Raw genomic sequence first — 23907 nt, 5'->3', positions numbered from 1 at the left:
TATACTATGAGTGGTTTATAAATATTGGCCAAATTCATAAGTGGCCTCCTAAACTTGTTTGATACTTCCATCTTGACACCTCAACAAACCCTTTTCCGTATTAGACTCGTGAACCTTAATAGATATGTACCTATTAAATACAAACTGATAGCTAGTTCAAAAAATATGGTGCACGTTACTCACACTAATGTGGTGGAGGGACGAATGAGGAAGAAATGTGGGTGGGGGAGGGATGCGGATGATGATGTGTAACACCAATATGTTCAGGTGCCCAAGTTGGAAAAAAATTATTATTTGGGGTTCTATTAGGCGCAGAACGAAAGTGAAAAACACATTCTTTGTCATGTCATAAAAAGTGTCTAATAGGTACAGATCTTGAGTGGTGTAGGTGTTCAACAGATATTAGTCCTAGTTTAAGCATCAAATGAAAATATCGAATAGGTTTAGCGGGCGTGTTACGTATTTGGCCATAAATATTTACATGCTACACTCCGTTATCTGCCTTTAAGTGACAGGGCAAAGCCGCCAACCAATCTTTCTTTTTAATTTCGAGTTCTTGATCTTTGGTGTCTGTGGAGGAAAGAAAGCGGGGGACAAACAAGTACTATAAGTTAGTTGGAAAAGATGACACCGCTCAAATCACACCAAGTATATAAAATCCGGCGTTTATACTGACCCACCGAATAAAAAATAGTAATACATGTTTTTCACATAAACTGTTATTACTAAACCGTAGTTAAGTAATACATATTGTATTGTTCCTCTGTACTTGTAAATAATGATTCTGGAAATTAGAACGTTAGCTTATAAACGTAAATATAAATAAAAACAGAAATTAATTCGAGCCCACTGAATTCACAGTGTTTCCTTAAGGAATTTAATCCCCTCCTAGTACCCAAGGTTATAGATTATTTCCTCCCAGGATAGAACGAATTACACACTGGTGTAGCGGTACTTCAAACCCCAGTGTTTCAACGAACACAAAGTTCGGCAACAAATCACACTTATGGATGCTTTGTTTGTAGTTAAAAACAATGCAGAATAAGGAGGACAACTCAGAAGTCGAATGGAAATTCTGAGAGGAAGGAATGCAAAGTATAGCCAATGTTGAATTCTTACTGAAGAGAATATCAAATTGCAATTCGTTTTTCCAGTGTATACGCAGTGTATACAGAGTGTATATCCAGTATATGCAGAGTGTATATCCAGTGTATACAGAGTGTATATTAAGTGTATACAGAGTGTATATTAAGTGTATACAGAGTGTTTCAAGTGTTTTTTTCGATGTGTTCTTCTTTCTCTCCAACTTATGCTCTATTTATAGCAGTTATTTGAGAGAAATCCGCCCCTTCCATGGTGCAACAAGCACTAGATCATGGAGAAAGCACTTACATGGTGGTATATACACTTGCTTGGTGGGAGGAACACTTGCACCATTGTGGGAGGTGCACTAGGCTGCATTGTTGCTTAGTGTTGCAACACAATACACGGATTGGAAAACATCCGTTACAAACACGGATTATATCACGTTAATATTCACTATTAACAAATAAATTTGGTCCAAAAAATTAATCAATCGATCGATCATTTGACCAAATCCGAATCCAAATCCCATTTCCCATTCACTCTAATTTTAAGACTATTTCATCTTAAACAAAAACTCAACAATCCCCCACATGAATGGGGAATGGCTATATCATGGAAGTATGCATGAAAAACTTGTGTGATTTGCAAACAAGAATTAATTGCATCTGGATAAGTAGGTTTCCCTTTGAACTTTCCGTAGTGAACTTATGTCGGATATACTCGGTCAATCGGTAGATTTGATATCTTTGAACCGTCGAACTTTAGTGTATACCTAGACAACCATAAGTCACACAATCAATCCCTTAACCGTCTTTGGTTCTCATTGTTGTGTTCGTTTCAGCCATGAACACTGCCTGGTTTCATAAGTGCGTAGAGAATTGGCCTTGCAAAATTCTCCTTGAAGCGGCTAACACTTCACACATACATAGGTGATTCCTAAACGTGTCATCTCATAGATACACTATTTGATATACCCTGTATCAAATTTAGAAATCATTAAAAAGCCTTAATGCTTTATCCTTGGTACTGAACATTGTCTCATCACGAGAATGGACTAAAACAAATTTTGTTGACAATGTTGAACCGTCATTAATGACTTTGTTTGATCTCCTTGAACCTAGATCTTGGGATCTCCAGTCTTCTAGGTAGAGTTACCGCCACAATGACTTGTTCTCGGCCATAGTCCCATTCCCCTCGATGATTTCTCAACTACCTCTCTAGTTAGGCCTTTTGTAAGTGGATCTGACACATTATCACTTGACTTTACATAGTCAATCGTGATAATTCCTCTAGAGAGAAGTTGCCTAACGGTTTTATGTCTTCGTCGTATATGACGAGATTTACCGTTATACATAACGCTCCCAGCCCTTCCAATTGCCGCTTGGCTATCACAGTGTATGCATATTGGTGCCAACGGTTTGGGCCAAAATGGAATATCTTCCAAGAAATTCCGGAGCCATTCAGCTTCTTCACCGGCTTTATCTAAGGCTATGAACTCAGCCTCCATTGTAGAGCGGGCAATACATGTTTGTTTGGACGACTTCCAAGATACCGCTCCTCCACCAATAGTGAATACATATCCACTTGTGGACTTCGAATCAGTTGAACCGGTGATCCAATTTGCATCACAATATCCTTCAATCACCGCAGGATATTTACTGTAGTGCAAATCAAAGTTTTGGGTATGTTCTAAGTATCCCAAAACTCGTTTCATTGCCATCCAGTGAGATTGGCCTGGATTGCTCGTGTATCGACTTAGTTTACTTATAGCACAAGCTATATCTGGTCGTGTACAATTCATGATGTACATTAAGCATCCCAACACACGAGCATAATCCAATTGTGATATGCTTTGGCCTTTGTTCTTTGCTAGTGCAAGATTCACGTCAATTGGAGTCTTTGCAACTTTAAAGCCCAAGTGCTTGAATTTTTCAAGTACTGTCTTAATATAATGAGATTGTGACAATGCCAGGCCTTGAGGAGTCTTTTGGATCTTAATCCCCAGAATTAAATCTGCAATTCCCAAGTCCTTCATATCAAACTTGCTAGTTAGCATACGCTTAGTAGCATTTATGTTGGCAATGTTATTACTCATTATCAGCATATCATCCACATATAGGCAAACAATGACTATGTGATTTGGAACATTTTTAATGTACACACATTTATCACATTCATTTATCTTAAAACCATTTGACAACATTGTTTGGTCAAATTTCGCATGCCATTGTTTGGGTGCTTGTTTTAGTCCGTAAAGGGACTTAACAAGTCTACATACCTTATTTTCTTTACCTGGAACCACAAACCCTTCAGGTTGTTCCATGTAAATTTCTTCCTCCAACTCTCCATTTAAGAAGGCCGTTTTAACATCCATTTGATGAATTTCAAGACCATACACTGCAGCTAATGCTACTAACATCCGTATGGACGTAATCCTTGTAACTGGGGAGTATGTATCAAAGTAGTCAAGACCTTCTCGTTGTCTATACCCTTTGACAACAAGTCTTGCCTTGAATTTATCAATAGTGCCATCATCTTTCATTTTTCTCTTAAAAATCCATTTAGAACCCAAAGGTTTATTTCCAGGAGGAAGATCAACCAATTCCCATGTATGGTTGTTCAATATGGATTCTATTTCACTATTGACTGCCTCTTTCCAGAACAATGATTCCGAAGAAGACATAGCTTCTTTAAATGTTCGAGGCTCATTTTCCAATAAGAAAGTCACAAAATCTGGTCCAAACGAAGTAAACGTTCTTTGACGTTTACTACGTCTTGGATCCCCCTGATTAAATGTACTTTCTTTTGTTTCTTCCCGAGGTCGTTTAGATACTTCACCAATCGACTCGCATTCCTTTTTATACGGATATATATTTTCAAAGAACTCAGCATTATCTGATTCTATAACCGTATTATTATGAATGTCGGGATTTTCTGATTTATGAACCAGAAATCGATATGCTTTACTATTAGTTGCATATCCTATGAAAACACAATCAACTGTTTTCGGTCCTATTTTTACCCTTTTGGGTTTAGGAACTTGCACCTTTGCCAAACACCCCCACACTTTAAAATAATTCAAGTTGGGCTTCCTTCTTTTCCATTTTTCATATGGAATGGATTGTGTTTTACTATGGGGTACTCGATTTAGTATTCGGCTGGCCGTAAGAATGGCTTCCCCCCACAAGTTCTGTGGCAAACCAGAACTTATCAACAATGCGTTCATCATCTCCTTTAATGAACGATTCTTTCTTTCCGCAATCCCATTGGATTGGGGAGTGTAAGGGGCTGTTGTTTGATGAATAATTCCATATTCTAAACATATTTGTTCAAAAGGAGATTCATATTCACCACCCCTATCACTTCTTATCATTTTGATTTTCTTGTTAAGTTGCGTTTCAACTTCATTTTTGTATTGCTTGAATGCGTCTATTGCTTCATCTTTACTATTAAGTAAGTAAACATAGCAATATCGAGTACTATCGTCAATAAAAGTTATGAAATACTTCTTTCCACCGCGAGATGGTATTGACTTCATGTCACAAATATCTGTGTGAATTAAGTCTAAAGGATTTGAATTCCTTTCAACCGACTTATAAGGATGTTTAACATACTTAGATTCCACACATATTTGACATTTTGATTTTTCGCATTCAAACTTAGGCAATACTTCCAAGTTTATCATTTTTCGCAAGGTTTTATAATTGACATGACCTAAACGTACATGCCATAAATCATTTGACTCAAGTAAGTAAGAAGAAGCTGAAGTTTTATTATTAGTTTCAACAACTATTACATTCAGCTTGAAAAGGCCCTCAGTAAGGTAACCTTTTCCTACAAACATTTCATTCTTACTAATCACTACCTTGTCAGATACAAAAACGCACTTGAAACCGTGCTTTACAAGAAGTCCAGTAGAGACTAAGTTCTTCCTAATCTCGGGAACATGAAGGACGTTGTTCAAAGTCATGACCTTGCCAGAAGTCATCTTGAGAAATATCTTACCGTATCCTTCAATTTTTGCTGTAGCAGCATTTCCCATAGAGAGCGTCTCTTCGGGTCCAGCAGAAGCATATGTAGAAAATGCTTCCCTCACAGCACAAACATGGCGAGTGGCTCCAGAATCAATCCACCACTCCTTTGGGTTTCCTACCAGGTTGCATTCAGAAAGCATGGCGCACAAGTCATCAACATCATCATGCTTTTCTACCATGTTTGCTTGACCCCTTTGCTTGTCTTTCTTCCGAGCACGACACTCCGTAGATTTGTGTCCGGTTTTCCCACAGTTGTAGCAGTTTCCACTGAACCGCTTCTTGCTTGGGTTGTATTTCGGACCAGAAGCCTTCTTTCTCTTTTTGTTATCTTCAACAATATTTGCTCCCATTATTGTTGAATTTCCACGGCCTCTTCTCTCAGCAGCTTTGTTGTCCTCTTCGATTCTCAATCGAACAATGAGATCTTCAAGGGACATCTCCTTTCGTTTGTGTTTCAAATAATTTTTGAAGTCCTTCCACAATGGAGGCAACTTCTCAATTATTGCTGCTACTTGGAATGCTTCATTGATGACAAGACCTTCAATGAAAATTCCGTTAGTAAAATTACTAAAAAATTTACTTTCAATATCAGTATTTATTTGAAACATACCTTCAGCAAGTAGATCATGAATAATCACTTGCAATTCCTGGACTTGGGTAATAACAGACTTGCTATCTACCATTTTGTAGTCCAAAAATTTTGCGGCGACGAATTTCTTCATCCCGGCATCTTCAGTTTTGTACTTCTTTTCAAGTGCATTCCACAATTCTTTTGACGTCTCCACGCCACTGTATACATTATACAGATTATCCTCCAGCCCGCTAAGAATATAATTCCTGCACAAGAAGTCAGAATGCTTCCATGCCTCAATCACGAGAAAGCTATCATTCTCTGGAGTTTCATCTGGAAGATCAGGAACATCTTCCTTGATGAACTTCTGTAGACATAACGTAGTCAAGTAGAAGAACATCTTTTGCTGCCAGCGCTTGAAATCCATCCCGGAAAATTTTCCGGGTTTCTCTGCCGGTGCCAACGCCGGAGTTCGACTTGTCGATGCGTTGGCAGTCATCATCGGAACAGCTTGATTTCCGTCATTCGCCATTTTTACTGTAAAAATGACACAATCAAACGTTTAATAAACGTTTAAAACTGGAGTGAAAAATCACGTAGATTTTAATCTCCAACAAAATGCCACGAAAGGTTTTAAAACTGGAGTAAAAATCACGTAGATTTTAATCTCCAACAAACCGCAACGAAGGCTTAACTCTCCAAACGGGAGTACACAAAAAACCACAAAGGTTGGAAACAAGGTTATAGTTTCCAGAATAATAAAAGTAACACAAATACATAAATTAAATTATTAAATTATTAAATTCCTTAAGATTATTGTTCCTCTGTACTTGTAAATAATGATTCTGGAAATTAGAACGTTAGCTTATAAACGTAAATATAAATAAAAACAGAAATTAATTCGAGCCCACTGAATTCACAGTGTTTCCTTAAGGAATTTAATCCCCTCCTAGTACCCAAGGTTATAGATTATTTTCTCCAGGATAGAACGAATTACACACTGGTATAGCGGTACTTCAAACCCCAGTGTTTCAACGAACACAAAGTTCGGCAACAAATCACACTTATGGATGCTTTGTTTGTAGTTAAAAACAATGCAGAATAAGGAGGACAACTCAGAAGTCGAATGGAAATTCTGAGAGGAAGGAATGCAAAGTATAGCCAATGTTGAATTCTTACTGAAGAGAATATCAAATTGCAATTCGTTTTTCCAGTGTATACGCAGTGTATACAGAGTGTATATCCAGTATATGCAGAGTGTATATCCAGTGTATACAGAGTGTATATTAAGTGTATACAGAGTGTTTCAAGTGTTTTTTTCGATGTGTTCTTCTTTCTCTCCAACTTATGCTCTATTTATAGCAGTTATTTGAGAGAAATCCGCCCCTTCCATGGTGCAACAAGCACTAGATCATGGAGAAAGCACTTACATGGTGGTATATACACTTGCTTGGTGGGAGGAACACTTGCACCATTGTGGGAGGTGCACTAGGCTGCATTGTTGCTTAGTGTTGCAACACAATACACGGATTGGAAAACATCCGTTACAAACACGGATTATATCACGTTAATATTCACTATTAACAAATAAATTTGGTCCAAAAAATTAATCAATTGATCGATCATTTGACCAAATCCGAATCCAAATCCCATTTCCCATTCACTCTAATTTTAAGACTATTTCATCTTAAACAAAAACTCAACATATTGTCACTTTAATTTATTACTTATTTTTGTAAACATTCCCTATGGAAACTCGCAGTCATTACCATTTGAGTGCGTACTGGTTAACCTGCTCATTGTTTAAAAGCTCGTCAATCACAAAGGAGATGTAATCCTCATTAGGCAAGCCTTGTACGAGCTTTGACTGAGGAGGCTGTTGGTGAGGGAATCGATTACATGTCTCCGACATGTTTGATCAAGCTTCTTTTGATGCAAAAGTGTTTTTTCCCTAAAATTAAGGTGTTTAACCAAGCTTTTGGAAGGAAAAAAAAGTGCTTTTGAGGAGAAGCAAAAGTAATTTTTGATAAGCAAAAAAAAGTAGAGCTTGACCAAACACTAATTGCTACTCAAAAGTACTTTTCAAACTAAATAGCCAAACATAAATTGCTTCTTACTAAAAATATTTTTTTTAAAAGCATTTTAAAAAAAAAATACTTCTCAAAATAAACTGATTTAGAAGCTTGGTCAAACAGGTTATAAGTCAACCTAAAAACTTGTAAATATCGGGCGCGGTTAAATTTTTAGAGTAAAAACTTTTGTATCGTCGGTGGTGGATAGAATTTGCTCAAGATGACGTTTACAGTTTACATAGTTATAAAGACTTAATGAATGCTATGCAAGAAAAACGCCAGGTGGAAATAGGGTTTGGGGGTCGATGGAGTGGAGTTTTTTTCTTTTCTTTAAAAGCATGAACGAGTCAAAGAATTTGGGCCAAAGAGAAGACTGATTCTGGTTTATTTTAGTATCTATTAAATGCTTAATTTTCAAGACATGTCAAGGGCAATTATCTCATGACCAAGTAAATTATATACTTCTATATTGTAGTATTAAATATTAATGGTCAAATATGACACTTTCCCATGTGATATAAACTACTGACTTTCCAGCAAGCTTCATTCCGTTATCGTCAGTCATCAGAGAAAATTCATGTACTTTTCACCAACTTTCTTGTTTATGTTCCCTCATCACTTTTATATATGGATAGATTCGAAAGAGAAGAAAGATAATTATGTTTATATTTTATGTATTCCGAATTCCATTTTTCTGATAATCATTTATCATCGTGACGAATTTTGGGTTTACTTCCTGAGCAGAGGATTTATTGGAAACAACCTCTTTGTCCTTACAAGGTAAGGGTAAGATCTGCGTACACATTACCCTCCCTAAATCCCACGGTATAAGATAATACCGAATATATTATTATTATTATTGTTATTATTGTAATAGTAGTATTTTGGGCTTACTCAAGAATATAGTTAGTGGGAGAGACCATAGCGTTAACTTATAACCTAAGTAAACTTTAAAAGTTTGAGTCACAAGGCATGTAACCTATTACAACCGCTAAAATATGCCGAGCGTAAATTTTCTTTATATAATCAAATATATATAAGTTAAATCCTTATTCTCAAAATTTATCCAAGTTTGTCCTTTTTTTCTAATTTTTTTTGTCTCCAAGTTTGTCCATTTGACAATGCATAATCTTTTCTAACTCCACATTTTTAAACCCTAAAATTAATCAAAGGATTTGATTATAGGGGTTGACCACCATACTGGATGTGTCAAACACATGAAGCCAAGCTGGCCCACTGACTTTCTTTTTATTTTTTATTTTATTATTTTATTTTCTTATTTGTTAGAAATTTTTTAGGTGGTCTACTGACTAATTCCTCTCTCTCATTCTCAAACACAAACAAACGCTACGTACACCTTGTTCTGTACTATTATGAAAAACCCAAAATGTGCTTAAATTTCAAGCATACGTGTTTTCGTTTACCCACCATTATTTGTCAATCTTCAAACCGCGGATTTTATCAGTCAAATTCTTAGCATTTTCCCATGCATTTACATATATAAATCACTTAATATTCTTCATCTCCATTCACTCACCAAACCCTCTTCCTCAAAGAAAAAACAAGACTCACTACAATTAAGTTGATTTTCTTTCTTGATTCTCACCTAAAGTTTCGAGCATTCTTGTGGAAATTCAAGTTTTTTATTTGATTCTACAATTCTAAAGCGTACACGATCTATAACGTATCATAAATTTCTTAAGGACGGTGATACGCTATCAGAATCACCAATTTTCCGCAAATCTTTTATTCCAAAACCTAGGGGGAAGGAAAACGGTGAATACACTATCAAAGTCACTAGGCCTTCCTCTTGCATTTCTGCAAAGAGACTGTTTTTACACCTTAATCCTTGAAGGGCGCGGAAGAGTGAACTCATACAATAGGTCTTCCTCTTGAGTTCTGCGAAGAGACCGTTTTCACTCCTCGACCCTTGACTTACCAAAAGAGCAATTCTACCGTCGGACAAAGGGTAATCTTGTCTTTTAACATGACAATGGCACTCAAGAAATACAATTACTGCAGATCAATAGCTTATTTCTTCATATCAATCCTTATTATCTCTAATTTTCAAAATGTTTATGGATTGAGGATATTAGAAGGAGAGGAATGGTTAAAGAAGAATACTGATTTAATCATTCAATCACTTCCAAGAGGTTCAGTTCCATCCAAAGGAGCAAATCCATGCACCAATATTCCTGGTGGCAAAAAGAAAGGTCGATGTATGTTGGCTCAAAATGAAGGAAAAATTATTATTGCAAGTCAAATTGATAATAATAATGAAGAAATAGCTCCATTTGCTTATCCAGGAATTAATATGGTTCGTTTTGGAACTGCAAATTCTGAAAATAATGATACCCAAAAGCAAGAATCAAGCCATTCTTGATCTTATTTCTTTAGGAAATTAAATTTATAGGATACAGTTTCAGTGTAAATTCTCCAAATTCTTCTAACTTGGTCTCTTTACTATTGTTTTTTCTATGAAATAGTTTTAATCTAAGGTTAGAGACAACCGAAAACATCAAATACGACGGTAATTAACCTCCGGTCCTTGTTTGTATACCATTCATTTATTTATACAATTCTTTCATTATTCAATTTCTCTGTTTTACCCTCAATTTTATGATAATTATAAATTTCTTTTGTTTGTGGTGGGGTGTAAAATTTCGTTCATACATATGTCAGGTTTTTTAATGTTGTTTTCTTCTTCTTTCGGCTGAGAGTTTCTTCTTTTTCTTAGTTGCAAAATATGTTTGTTAAATTTATTGTTATTTTGACAATTTAATGATTGAGATTTGTTATTTATGATATTTAAAAGTTATATTTCAAATTTAAGCTCATTTGTAGTAGATTTGAGCAGTGAATCATGTATTGAATTGTTGAAATTCGAAGAACAAATTTATGTTCCAAAATTTAAGATTCGAAATCTGAAGTTGTAATAGACGAACTACTTAAGATTCGATTTTTTGAAGTTGCATTTGAAAGATAGAAGAGCTTCATATTTGATTTCTGAAGTTGCATTGAAGAAATTGAATTACTTTAGATTCGAGCGGCTACACTTTGCAAAACTTTATGTAATACAAGTATAACTTTAATGGTGGCCCAAAAAGTGGATATGTATCAGTTAAAATAGCACGGTTTAGCCAGTTTTTAGACTGGTCATTAAAAAATAGCCAGCGTTTACCGAGTCAATATAAAATAACCACTATTTTACTACAACAGAGACCGGTCCAGCATAATATACTGGAGTTCGGTGCACCTGTGTATGAACTTCCAGCATATTATGCTGGACCGATATACTTTGCTGGCTCCAGTATAATATACTGGAGACTGGAGCACCGTTGCTCCAAACTCCAGTATATTATACTGGACCAGTATATTATACTGGAATTTTTCATTCAGATTTATCTTTGCATGAAAAATGACTAAATTTCGATTACTTTTGAAATTGTGGCTATTTTTGAATGACCACTTGTGAATCTGGCTATTTTTGAATTTCTCTCTATGTATGAAAATGCCCCACTTGATGGACTGGTAATTAGTACCTATGAGAAGACACTTTTGCGCTCTAGCAAGTAGTCATATAAATTGACGAATTAACCTAAATAACAGTCCACAGTCCACCCGATCGCTTAAAACTAAATATATATATATATATATATATATATAGTGAGTGTGTGTATAAATCATGTATAATCGCATCAAGCTAAGCAATTGAACTTTGAAGGCTCAAAACAAAGTGTGACCCATTATGTAGAATTATTCGTTAGACATTTTTCACAAAGGCTCTTCGGCCCAACTAGATAAGATTTTACAGGGAGAAATTCAAAAATAACCAGATTTACAACTGGTCGTTTAAAAATAGCCCAGTTTCAAAAGTAATCGAAATTTAGCCACTTTTCATGTAAAGATAAATCTGAGGGAAAATACTGTTCAAAACCCGAAAAATACGCCAGTATATTATACTGGAGTTCCAGCATAAGTACACTAGAACTCAAGCATAATATACTGGAGTTCCAACAAGTATAATTGTCCAGTATAATATACTGGAGTTTGGAGCACCGGTGCTCCAGTCTCTAGTATATTATACTGGAGTCAGCAAAGTATACCGGTCCAGCATAATATGTTGGAGTTCATACACAGGTGCACCGAACTCTAGTATATTATGTTGGTCTCTGTTGCAGCAAAATAGTGACTATTTTTCATTGACTTCGTAAACGCTGACTATTTTTGAGTAACCAGTCCGAAAACTGGCTATACCGTGCTATTTTTACGATTTTACACGTATTTCTTCATTTTTACACTCACAAGACTAAAATTAATCCTTTTTCCTTTCTGATTTTCAATTCAGAATTACATGCTTTTAAAAGTCTACATCTGCTCAAATTTTAGTTCAAGTAATTCCAAATTTTATTCATTCCAAGGACAATATCGTAGGAATGAACCTTGCCATAAATGCATCTCTCTTTGACAAAAAAGGGTGGGTCAAAGATGTCTATTTTTGAGTGTGTGTCTACTCAAGAGTTTAAGATACTGTTTGGAAATTTCCTGATCTTGATTAGATTTAGAAATGATCCAATTCTGACTCAATTTAATTAGCATTTTGTCTTAGTTTAATTATAAAAACAATAGGAGTTTGCTTGAATCGTGGTTATCGCTTCATTACTGTATTTGAACAATACTTATTAGACATCGATCAATCTTGTAGTTTTGTGAGATAAAGTTTACAATACTGATTTAAAAGATGACTCATATATAGATTAACGGTTTGCACTTAAATTTGTGTATAATTTCTAATCTGCATATCCATTTTTCTGCACAGCAAACTTTGAAAAAAAAATCTTTTTACCATTATATTTCTCATATTTTTTTTGCATTAATTTCATTCCATCTTTTTTATTCTATTTTTTTATCTATAAGCTTTCTTCAAACTGGTATAAGCCTTTTAGCGATTAAGTACGACATGACATAGGCGGTGGCTGTGGGTGTGAACTGAAGACGTCACTAAGTAATTCTTTGCTTTATATTATTCCACAAAATTGGTCAATGAAACTTTCGAGTATTTACGTATGTAGTATAGTTGCAGTTATGAAATTTTGAAAATCATATATACTAAAGAATCTCATGAACATATGTGCTTTGACTGAAATTTTGCAATTAGTTGTACCCACAAAAGGGAGTGTGGAATATACTTCAAACAGTTGTTAATTCAGTTGACTTAGGGTCGTTTGGTTCATAGAGTTGAACCTTCGCCGTTATGACACACTTCTATTCAGGGGATAAGCTGAGGGCGGATGCACACAGGAAGAACTTCGTCTAAAAAATTTATTAAATATTTATTCTAATATTCTGCAAAAATGAAGCAAAATATAATAAGGACACTGCTTCTTCGCAAAGATCAATGCTTCTTGGTCCACTTGTCAAGCTTATGTTTTGGCTTGTAAAGGTCGTAGCACTACTAGAAATCCGGTAAAAAGCGACCACAAAAAGCGACCAAAGTTGGTCGCTTATAGGCCTAAAAGCGACCAAACATGCCTGGTCGCAATATTACTGGTCCCTTTAGCGACCAACATTGGTCTCTAAGGTAAAAAGACTAAATATTCTGATTTTGACTTTAGTGACCAACTTTGGTCGCTATATTAATTTAATAATATATATTTGGCGACCAAAGTTGGTCTCTACATATGAAATACGTTGTTTTTAATTTATCATTAATCATTAGAAAGAGACCAACTTTGGTCTCTAATCCAAATATTATATTTTAAAATCTGGACAATAGAGACCAAAGTTGGTCGCTAAATTCAAGAATTTAATTTTTTTTAAAGATAAGCGACCAACATTGGTCGCTATATTTCCAGAAATTGTATTTTTTTAATAGAAATCTGGGCAGGTAGTGACCAAGGTTGGTCGCTATTGCCCAAAAAATTATTTTTTTATAGTGAAATGCGACCAAATAGAGACCAAAGTTGGTCGCTTTTCTTGGTATATTTTTGGCAGAAACTGCCTGTTTTGGCAGCTACACCACCTGTCAGCTTACCAAACATCCTAAACAGGCATTTTATGCCAGCAACAAGCAACAACAACAACAACAATTAAAAGCAACAATCAATAGAACTAACACATTAAGCTAACAAAACTAAGTTAACGCTTATTACAAGCCCATTCGAACTAAAAAGAACTAACACAATAGAACTAAATTTTTTTGTCTAGTTCAAAGTATATAAAGTACTCAAGGAGTGTTCTTTCAGCATCCTCGTCCGAAAGTTGGATTGCCTCGCCCGATTCATTAGGTGGTTGACTGCGTATGAATTCCCCCACGTCAGCTGCATGTGAAGCGAACCTATATGAAAAATTATATATATTGAATTAGTATTTCAAAATTTATATAAAAGTAAATCAAAATACTTAATGAAAAGTAAAAAACTTACATGTATATAGTCGAGGCTCGACCCTCCTTTCTGAATCAGTCTCTTTCTTCTTCTTTACAATACGAGTTTCATTGAATAGCTCATCTTGCTTCATTGGCATCATAAAGCTGTCTGGTGGCTTTGGTGATTATCCTCGTGGTACTATTACTCGGGATGAACTTGGATACAGAGAATAACTTGGATACAGTACCTGACAGGGTGTGTCTTTGATCAATTGTTGATCTCTATAGCTACAATGATAATGAGAAGGCAACGACATGTGTTTCAAAATAGTGATGGTATAGGTAGGATTTAACATTTCCTAAGTAGATAAAAGAGGTTATAGAGGAATTCTCTACTTCACTTTCCAAGAGGAAAGGAAGTTTGATTGATAGTGACAACGTTGATGAAGACGGAATGTTTTCCGTTGGTCATGGCAGTTCCCATAAAGCGGGGATCATAAGACTCTATGATGACAAAGATTATAGAAAGTTTTGTTCTAAACTTTCTTCCAAGTCTGATCCGTACAAGCTTAATATGATATTGGTGATATTTCTTCGGATTCAGACAATGATTTGACCGACAAAAGTATGGAAATGCTCTTAAAAAGAATTAAAGGTAAAATGTTTTTCTTGGTAGAGAAGGATGCTGAAAAGTTTTTACCTTTAATTCTTTTTAAGAGCATTTCCATACTTTTGTCGGTCAAATCATTGTCTGAATCCGAAGAAATATCACCAATATCACATTAAGCTTGTACGGATCAGACTTGAAAGAAAATTTAGAACAAAACTTCCTATAATCTCTGTCATCATAGAGTCTTATGATCCCCATTCTATGGGAACTGCCATGACCAACGGAAACACATTCCGTCTTCATCAACCTTGTCACTCTCAATTAAACTTCTTTTCCTCATGGAAAATGAAGTACAAAATTACTCTATAAGCTCTTCTTTTATCTACTTAGAAAATACTAAATTCCTACCTACACCATCACTATTTGAAACACATGCCATTGCCTTCTCATCATCATTGTCGCTAATGAGAAGAACAATTAAAGGCACACTTTGCCAGGTACTATGTCTTAGTTATTCTTGGTGGAAGTTCTATTGCATGTCTAATAACGTCATCAACCTCTTCTAATAATCCTCCGGCAATCTAAAATTCCAAAACATAAACTAAAAGTTCAATTCATATCCTAAACCTTCAATTCATATCCACAAAAAGTTCAAGTCATATCCTAAAGGTTCAACTCATATCGTAAAAAGTTCAAGTCATATCGTAAAATTTCAATTTATATCGTACAAGTTCAATTCACAAGAACAAAACCTAAAAACTAAAAGTTCATCAATTCTTATCCTACGAGTTTAAACATAAACTAAAAGTTCAATTTATATCCTAACGGTTCAATTCATATCCACAAAAGTTCAAGTCATATCCTAAAATTTCTATTTATATCCTAAAAATTCAACTCATATCCTAAAAATTCAATTCACAAGAACAAAACCTAAAAACTAAAAGTTATATTCATATCCTACGAGTTTAAACATAAACTAAAAGTTCAAGTCATATCCTAAAGGTTCAATACATATGCTAAAGGTTCAATTTATTTCCTAAAAGTTCAACTCATATCCTAAAAGTTTCAATTCATATCCTAAAAAGTTCAAGTCATACATAAAAGCTTCAATTTATATCCTACAAGTTCAATTCACAAGAACAAAACCTAAAAACTAAAAGTTATATTCATATCTTACGAGTTTAAACATAAACTTAAAACTTCAAGTCATATCCTAAAGGTTCAATACATATCCTAAAGGTTCAATTTATTTCCTAAAAGTTCAACTCATATCCTAAAAGTTTCAACTCATATCGTAAAAAGTTCAAGTCATACATAAAAGCTTCAATTTATATCGTACAAGTTCAATTCACAAGAACAAAACCTAAAAACTAAAAGTTCATCAATTCTTATCCTACGAGTTTAAACATAAACTAAAAGTTCAATTTATATCCTAACGGTTCAATTCATATCCACAAAAGTTCAAGTCATATCCTAAAATTTCTATTTATATCCTAAAAATTCAACTCATATCCTAAAAATTCAATTCACAAGAACAAAACCTAAAAACTAAAAGTTATATTCATATCCTACGAGTTTAAACATAAACTAAAAGTTCAAGTCATATCCTAAAGGTTCAATACATATGCTAAAGGTTCAATTTATTTCCTAAAAGTTCAACTCATATCCTAAAAGTTTCAATTCATATCCTAAAAAGTTCAAGTCATACATAAAAGCTTCAATTTATATCCTACAAGTTCAATTCACAAGAACAAAACCTAAAAACTAAAAGTTATATTCATATCTTACGAGTTTAAACATAAACTTAAAACTTCAAGTCATATCCTAAAGGTTCAATACATATCCTAAAGGTTCAATTTATTTCCTAAAAGTTCAACTCATATCCTAAAAGTTTCAACTCATATCGTAAAAAGTTCAAGTCATACATAAAAGCTTCAATTTATATCGTACAAGTTCAATTCACAAGAACAAAACCTAAAAACTAAAAGTTCATCAATTCTTATCCTACGAGTTTAAACATAAACTCAAAGTTCAATTTATATCCTAAAGGTTCAATTTATATCCACAAAAGTTCAAGTCATATCCTAAAATTTCTATTTATATCCTAAAAATTCAACTCATATCCTAAAAGTTTCAATTCATATCCTAAAAATTCAATTCACAAGAACAAAACCTAAAAACTAAAAGTTATATTCATATCCTACGAGTTTAAACATAAACTAAAAGTTCAAGTCATATCCTAAAGGTTCAATACATATGCTAAAGGTTCAATTTATTTCCTAAAAGTTCAACTCATATCCTAAAAGTTTCAATTCATATCCTAAAAAGTTCAAGTCATACATAAAATCTTCAATTTATATCCTACAAGTTCAATTCACAAGAACAAAACCTAAAAACTAAAAGTTATATTCATATCTTACGAGTTTAAACATAAATTAAAACTTCAAGTCATATCCTAAAGGTTCAATACATATCCTAAAGGTTCAATTTATTTCCTAAAAGTTCAACTCATATCCTAAAAGTTTCAACTCATATCGTAAAAAGTTCAAGTCATACATAAAAGCTTCAATTTATATCGTACAAGTTCAATTCACAAGAACAAAACCTAAAAACTAAAAGTTCATCAATTCTTATCCTACGAGTTTAAACATAAACTCAAAGTTCAATTTATATCCTAAAGGTTCAATTCATATCCATAAAAGTTCAAGTCATATCCTAAAAATTCTATTTATATCCTAAAAATTCAACTCATATCCTAAAAGTTTCAATTTATATCCTACAAGTTAAATTCACAAGAACAAAACCTAAAAACTAAAAGTTATATTCATATCCTACGAGTTTAAACATAAACTAAAAGTTCAAGTGTAACGACCCGATCGGTCGTTCTGAGCTCTGGCGCGTCATTCAGCAGTTTGAGGCCATGAGCGGCTTCATCTCAGGTATATTGACTTGTGTGTATGGTCAGAATTAAAATTCAGGAAGTTTGGAGTCAAATCTAAATGGAAATTCTCATTTTGAAAGCTTAAAATTGAAGAAATGAACTAGGATTAGAATTTTGAGTAAACGACCTCGGAATTGGGATCTGAAAGTTCCAGCATGTTCGTATGATGATTTCGGACTTGGGCGTATGTCCGGATTTGGTTTTGGGTAACCCGTGAGCATTTCGGCGTATATTGTGAAAGTTAGTACTTTAGAAGAATTTCATAAATTTGGGTTGGAAGGCATTTCAGTGTTATAGATGTCCGTTTGGGATTCCGAGTCTGGGAATAGCTCCGTATGGTGATTCTGGAGTTGGGAGCGCGATTGGAAGTGAATTCGGATGTCCGGAGGTCATTTTGAAGTCATTTGGCTAAATATAGAAATTTGAAGGTTTTTGAGAAAATTCGACCGGAAGTGGAAATTTTGATATCGCGGTCGGAATGAGGTTCCGAAAGATGGGGCAAGTCCGTAATGTCGAATGTGACTTGTGTGCAAAATTTGAAGTCATTCCGGGATGATTTTGGTAAGGTTTGAGACACTTAGTCTCTTTTAAGGAAGCTTAAGTTAGAAAAGTCAACCGAATATTGACTTATGTGTTAGAGAGCTCGAAATGCGAATTTTATGGTTCGGATAGCTTCGTTAGGTGATTTGGGACTTAGGAGTGTGTCCGGAATATTTTTGTGATGACCGGTGTAGAATTAAGCTTGAATTGGCAAAGTTAGTATTTTGGCGAATTCCGGTTGATAGGTGAGATTTTGATCCGAGGGTCGGAATGGAATTCCGAGAGTTTCTGTAGCTTCGTTATATCAATTTGGACTTGTCTGCAAAATTTAAGGTCATTCAGACGTGGTTTGGTTGGTTTTTTTATCAAAAATGGAATTAGGAAGTTCGTGAGATTCATAGGCTTGAATCCGATGATGATTTGATGTTTTGATGTTATTTTGGGTGTTTCGAAGGTTGGGAAAAGTTTGAATGATATTGTGGGACATGTTGATATAATTGGTTAAGGTCCCGAGGGCCTCGAGTGGATTTCGGAAGGTTAACGGAATGAAATTCGGACCAAAAAGAAAAGAAAAAGCTGCAGAAATTTCTGCAGGTCTTTGGACTGCAATCGTGGAGTGTACTTCGGAGGCCTATATCTTTTGATCTACAAGGAATTTTGAGATGATTCAAAAACGAAAGTTGTAGCCCTTCATATCTAGTTTCCATAAAGCTAAAGAAATCGTAATTTGGATATTTGTAGAGAAAGTTATGATTGATTAAAGATGATTGGTGGAGCAGTTTCTCCAGAAATTTTCTGATTTTATGGAGCCGATTTAGAAGCTCATATCTCGGGATATATAAAGAGTTATATGGTGTACAACCTATCAAATTAAATATCTTTGAGTCTAGTTTCTAAATCTTCAAACCGTTTGTCATTTGAATATTTATACAAGACGTTATGGGTGTTTAAACAGAAGGTGTCCGACAAGGAACAATTTTAATAGGATGTACAACTTGTATAGCACAAGTGCAAGGTACAACTCGACGAAGCACGGACAGATTCTTTTAAACACGGATTTGGCTTATTTCTTTCATTTCTTTCATTTGGCTTGGATTATTTTGGAGAGAATTTCAAGGGGGATTTCATCAAGCATCAAAGGTGAGTTGTTTCTACTTATTTTCAAGTTAAATACATGGATTAGAGCTGAAAACTCAAGTAATTTATGGACAAAAATGGTGGTTTAGGGCTTGAAACTTAAGAGAATTAAATGGTGATTTGAGGGGTCAAATGAACTCCGATTTTTATGAATTTGGTATGTATAGACTCGTGGCGAGATAAGGGTCGTACTGATGTAAAAATTTCTGAATTTCGAGATGTGGGCCCGAGGCTCGGGTTTTACTAATTTCGGGATTTTCGACATTTTTCGAGTCTTTTCGATTGGGTTATATTCCCTTAGCCTATTGTAACATATTCGTTGTGGTTTTGACTAGATTCGACGCGTGAAGAGGTCGATTCAAGAGGAAAAGGCATTGCGGACTAGTCTATGGCCGGTTAGAGGTGAGTAATAGATGTAAATGCTGTTCTGAGGGTTTGAAACCCCGGACTTTCACATCGTAACGCTATATTGAGGCGTGACACGCACTCCATGGCGAGTGCGGGGTCGGATACTATTGGGGATTGTGACTTGGTCCATCCCGTGTGATGTTTATACTATACTGGTGATTGATACACATACTTCATTGATATTACTGGGCTTGATGCCATGTTTGGGGCCTTGTGCCGATTTGTAAAATCCTTCGAGGATTGATATTACTGCTTAGCATGATTTGCATATCATTTAATTTCAGTCCAAGGTTTTAAATGCTGTTTTGCAAACTCAGCCATAATTCTAAGTGTTGAAAACTTAAATGATATTTTTAAATGTATTCCGGGCTGGGAACTTCTGTTTTGTAAATGCCCAAGGGGCTTATTATATTATTTTCTGGACTGATTATAAAGTGACTTGAAACAGTGGTAACAATGACACTGTGTGATATACTTGAAACAGTGGTAACAATGACACTGTGTGATATACTTGAAACAGTGGTAACAATGACACTGTGTGATATACTTGAAATAGTGGTAACAATGACACTGGATGATATACTTGAACAGTGGTAACAATGGCACTGTATGATATAAATTGGTCAGGTAACAATGGCTGACCGGTCAGGTAACAATGACTGACCAAGATATTGCGCTTGGGCTGTAGGAGCCCCTCCGGAGTCTGTACACACCCCCAGTGAGCGTCGTCGACGATAAATAAATATGGATGGCTCGGGCTGCACGCCGCAGTGGGTACTGGAATGTACCATCATATGCATTGCATTGCATTCATGTATTTGTATTTATACTAGTGTTTAGCTGCTCAGTTCCATATGTTGTTGTATATTTGGATTTTAGCTTACTTTGTGTATTTACTGGATTTTCTTATCTTCGGACTGTAGTTACTTTTATTACTCACTGGGTCGGAGTACTCACTTTACTCCCTGCACCTTGTGTGCAGATCCAGGGCAGTCTCAGGCTCAGTAGATCCAGTTGATCAGCAGATGCAGCCTCTGGGAGTATCGAGGTAGCTGCACGGCGTTCGCAACCATTGATCTTCTCCCTCCTATCCTATCTTTTTATTTCCGCATATCAGACTTTGGATATACCATGTATTAGGATGATATTCTGTATTCTAGAGGCTCAGATTCGTGACACCGGGTCATAGTGAGATTATATTGTGTATTTTGTTAAAATTTTCAGTACTTTAATCTTGCTTAATTGATATTTTTTCCACTATTTTTGATAAATTGGGTTAAGTGTTGAATAATGGTCGGGCTTGCCTAGTAGTGTGTTGGGCGCCATCATGACCGGGATTTGGGTCGTGACAAAGTTGGTATCAGAGCCTAGGTTACTTGGTCTCACGAGTCATGAGCCGGTTTAGTAGAGTCTCGCGGATCGGTACGGAGACGTCTGTACTTATCCTCGGGAGGCTGCAGAATCTTTAGGAAAACTTCACATTCTTGAATTCTTATCGTGCGTCCTCGATTTAGCTTGAAAAGAAACTTTTGAAATTCCTTCCGCGTGATCGTATGCACCAACGGGCGCTCAGTATCAGATGTGTCTCGATGGCTTTTGATTCCCTGATCGAGGGGCGAGGTGTAATCTCTGTAAGTTTGAAGTTAGACTAGTCAGGAGGGCTTGAGGCCAAATCTTTGCCAATGGCTTGAGCATCGAGGTGCTGATTTTGTGAGCAAGTGTTTTGAACTCATATGTTCATTATTGTCCTTGTTAGCCGGAATGACGGTTGGATATCCACGTGATGAGTATATTAGTGTTGCGAGGTGTATTTGTATGACTTAGTAGTGGCGAAGAAACCTACTGGATAGTAGATAAACTGTTAAGTGATTCGTTTCTTATTGTGATTTGTTGAGTAGCTCGAGTTATGGGCGCGTGAATAATATTTTTCGTGTCTCCTAGTTAGATAAGTCTGGGAGCTGAGATCGCTTCCGTAAATGTATTATGACGAAATCGTTGAGTCAAGGAGACCACCTCGAAGGTCGAAAATATTAAAGGAAGAATATGTTCCTACTTGATTGAATAGCCCAATAATGGAGGGTTGAAGGGTATTTTCTATGTGTTATGATTCAAATAGGTGCAACACATGTCCATGTATCAATTTAGATTTATGTAATTGATATGCATTGTGATGCTTTGTCAAGTTGTGGATGTGTTGTTAGGATGGTTTTGGTAATTCTCTGGCAGGTGGATAGGACCAATTACAAAGGAGGCTCTGCCGAAATATTTGAAAAATTTGGTCGCCTAGAGAGTGGGCTTAACTGTTGTGTGAGTAAATGCAAGAATTGCAGAAGAGTTAAAATTCCAGATGATTCGTGTTTCCACGAGCTTATGATGGAGTGAGTTTAATCTCACCATGATATTACGACAGCAATAGAGTATATGTGTTGTGATCTATGGCTTCGAGCCAAGTTGGGGAGCTTGCTGTTGATTAGCTGATTGCACGGTTTATTACCTGCGTGAATTCTGGTTATTGGCGTATTGGTGGGTTATTGCAGCTACGGAAAAGGACCATGAGTGGTAATTTGAGTAAATGAATTGTTGGATGCATGCTATGGTTAGCCTTATTGGCTCATGTTCAGACTTGAGGGAAGATTCATGATTTATGCCTCGTATAGGTGCAGGCTTCGAGGGAAGTGATCCCTCTGGGTGCTTTATCGAGAGGGTATTCATATGTTATAAAATTCAGTAGAGTTGGTTGCATTCGGGGCCAAGTCAGAGCTGGGTGGCTCTCAATAACAGTCCTAGTTAATTCAAGAGGTAAAGTGTGGTGCCTAATGATTTTGAGTCTATAAGTACGGTTAAGAGTCAAGCTTTTGAAGCAGCTTATGAAGAAAGGCACAGAATGTTCTATGATGTTTTGACTTGCGGTGTAGCATTTGAGAGACATGAAATGGTCATGGTATTTGAGACAGCATGGTCTCGTGATTTAAGGTCACTCGGGGTGAGTTTGGTTGAAATAAGTTAGGTGTTAAAGGGAGATATTATTATTTCTAAGGCAATCAAGGATAAATTGGAAGGAAGTAGATTGATTAGCCATAGTTGAGTTGGTATACTGGTGTCAGTGATCGGTTCGTTCAGCGTGATCGAGTTATGCATGTGAGGCTTGTCGGCCGCAGTGATTGATGTTATTCTGAAGCATTCTTTTGTTAGGGCCTATTATGAGTAGGCGGATCCCAGAAAGTGTTATGGTGGCTTGGACAACTACTTAGAGATTGGCATATTCGACGATTATGAGGATTCGCCTGTATGCTGCTATAGTTCTCCTGAAGTGAGTTAAATGGAAAGTCTTATGTGATGAAGTATTAGCCTATCGGCGGTTCCAGAGTTGTGATGGAAATCGCGTCTATCGTATATTGGCACGTGAGGTGCAGTGAGTGGTATGGAATTTGAAGTAAGGACCAAGGTTGCAGTTTGGTCAATGACTGTGATGTCACGATCTCGGATGAGCAGTATATGAGTTTCAGTGTTTTGAGTAAGATGGGTATTGACGTCAGTATCACCTGAAGTCGGTGTTCTGTGAGAAAGGCTTTGCATCCTGGTTAGTGATTCTTGATCGCTTTTCAGCGTTAGTGCAGCTGGTGGTTTGGATGTGCAGACCCGTTAATTATTTCGGAAGATGGTGGGAGCTTGTCCCACAAGAATATTGTATAAGTGTGACATGTAGTCACTTGATTAATTAGAAATTTAAACCAAGTATGAGGATTTTGGTAATATCATCCATTTGAGAATTTATGCCTGGAGGGCACTCTGTTTATTGGGTTATGGACCTGTGAAAGATTATTGGCCTAGCTTGGCACGATCAGGATCGACTTGAGGTCGGTGGATAGATTTAAATGTGGAAGTGAGCCTTACGTCAGGCCAGTTGTGTTTATTTCAGCAATGCGCTCTTTATGGAAGGATAGTCGCAGTCTTATTTCGTGGTCAGTTAATTCATGTAAAGATATATTGCACCGTATGAGTTGTGAGACGGCTTGGTAAATTCCTTATGTGTTGAGGTTCCGCTCAGCGGTGATGTTATATGAGCAGGATGAGACTTAGATCATGTATCGCACCTCAGTTGTGCTTGAGTTTGTAGCCTATAGCGCTATATGTTTCCTTG

General features: G+C 35.9%; 1 long non-coding RNA gene across 1 annotated transcript; it reads left to right on the top strand.

The window, feature by feature from the left end:
- Nucleotides 1-19310: 19310 nt before the first annotated feature.
- On the top strand, nucleotides 19311-20982 carry LOC138869785 (uncharacterized). The gene is made up of 3 exons (XR_011400036.1): nucleotides 19311-19361; nucleotides 19694-19760; nucleotides 20749-20982. It is a non-coding gene; the product is annotated as an uncharacterized lncRNA (long non-coding RNA).
- The last annotated feature ends 2925 nt before the right edge of the window (nucleotides 20983-23907 follow it).

This window comes from Nicotiana sylvestris, chromosome 5 (assembly GCF_000393655.2).
Source record: "Nicotiana sylvestris chromosome 5, ASM39365v2, whole genome shotgun sequence".
Classification (NCBI taxonomy): domain Eukaryota; kingdom Viridiplantae; phylum Streptophyta; class Magnoliopsida; order Solanales; family Solanaceae; genus Nicotiana; species Nicotiana sylvestris.
Note: the sequence above shows the minus strand (reverse complement) of the source record. Positions and strands in the feature narration are given on the sequence as shown.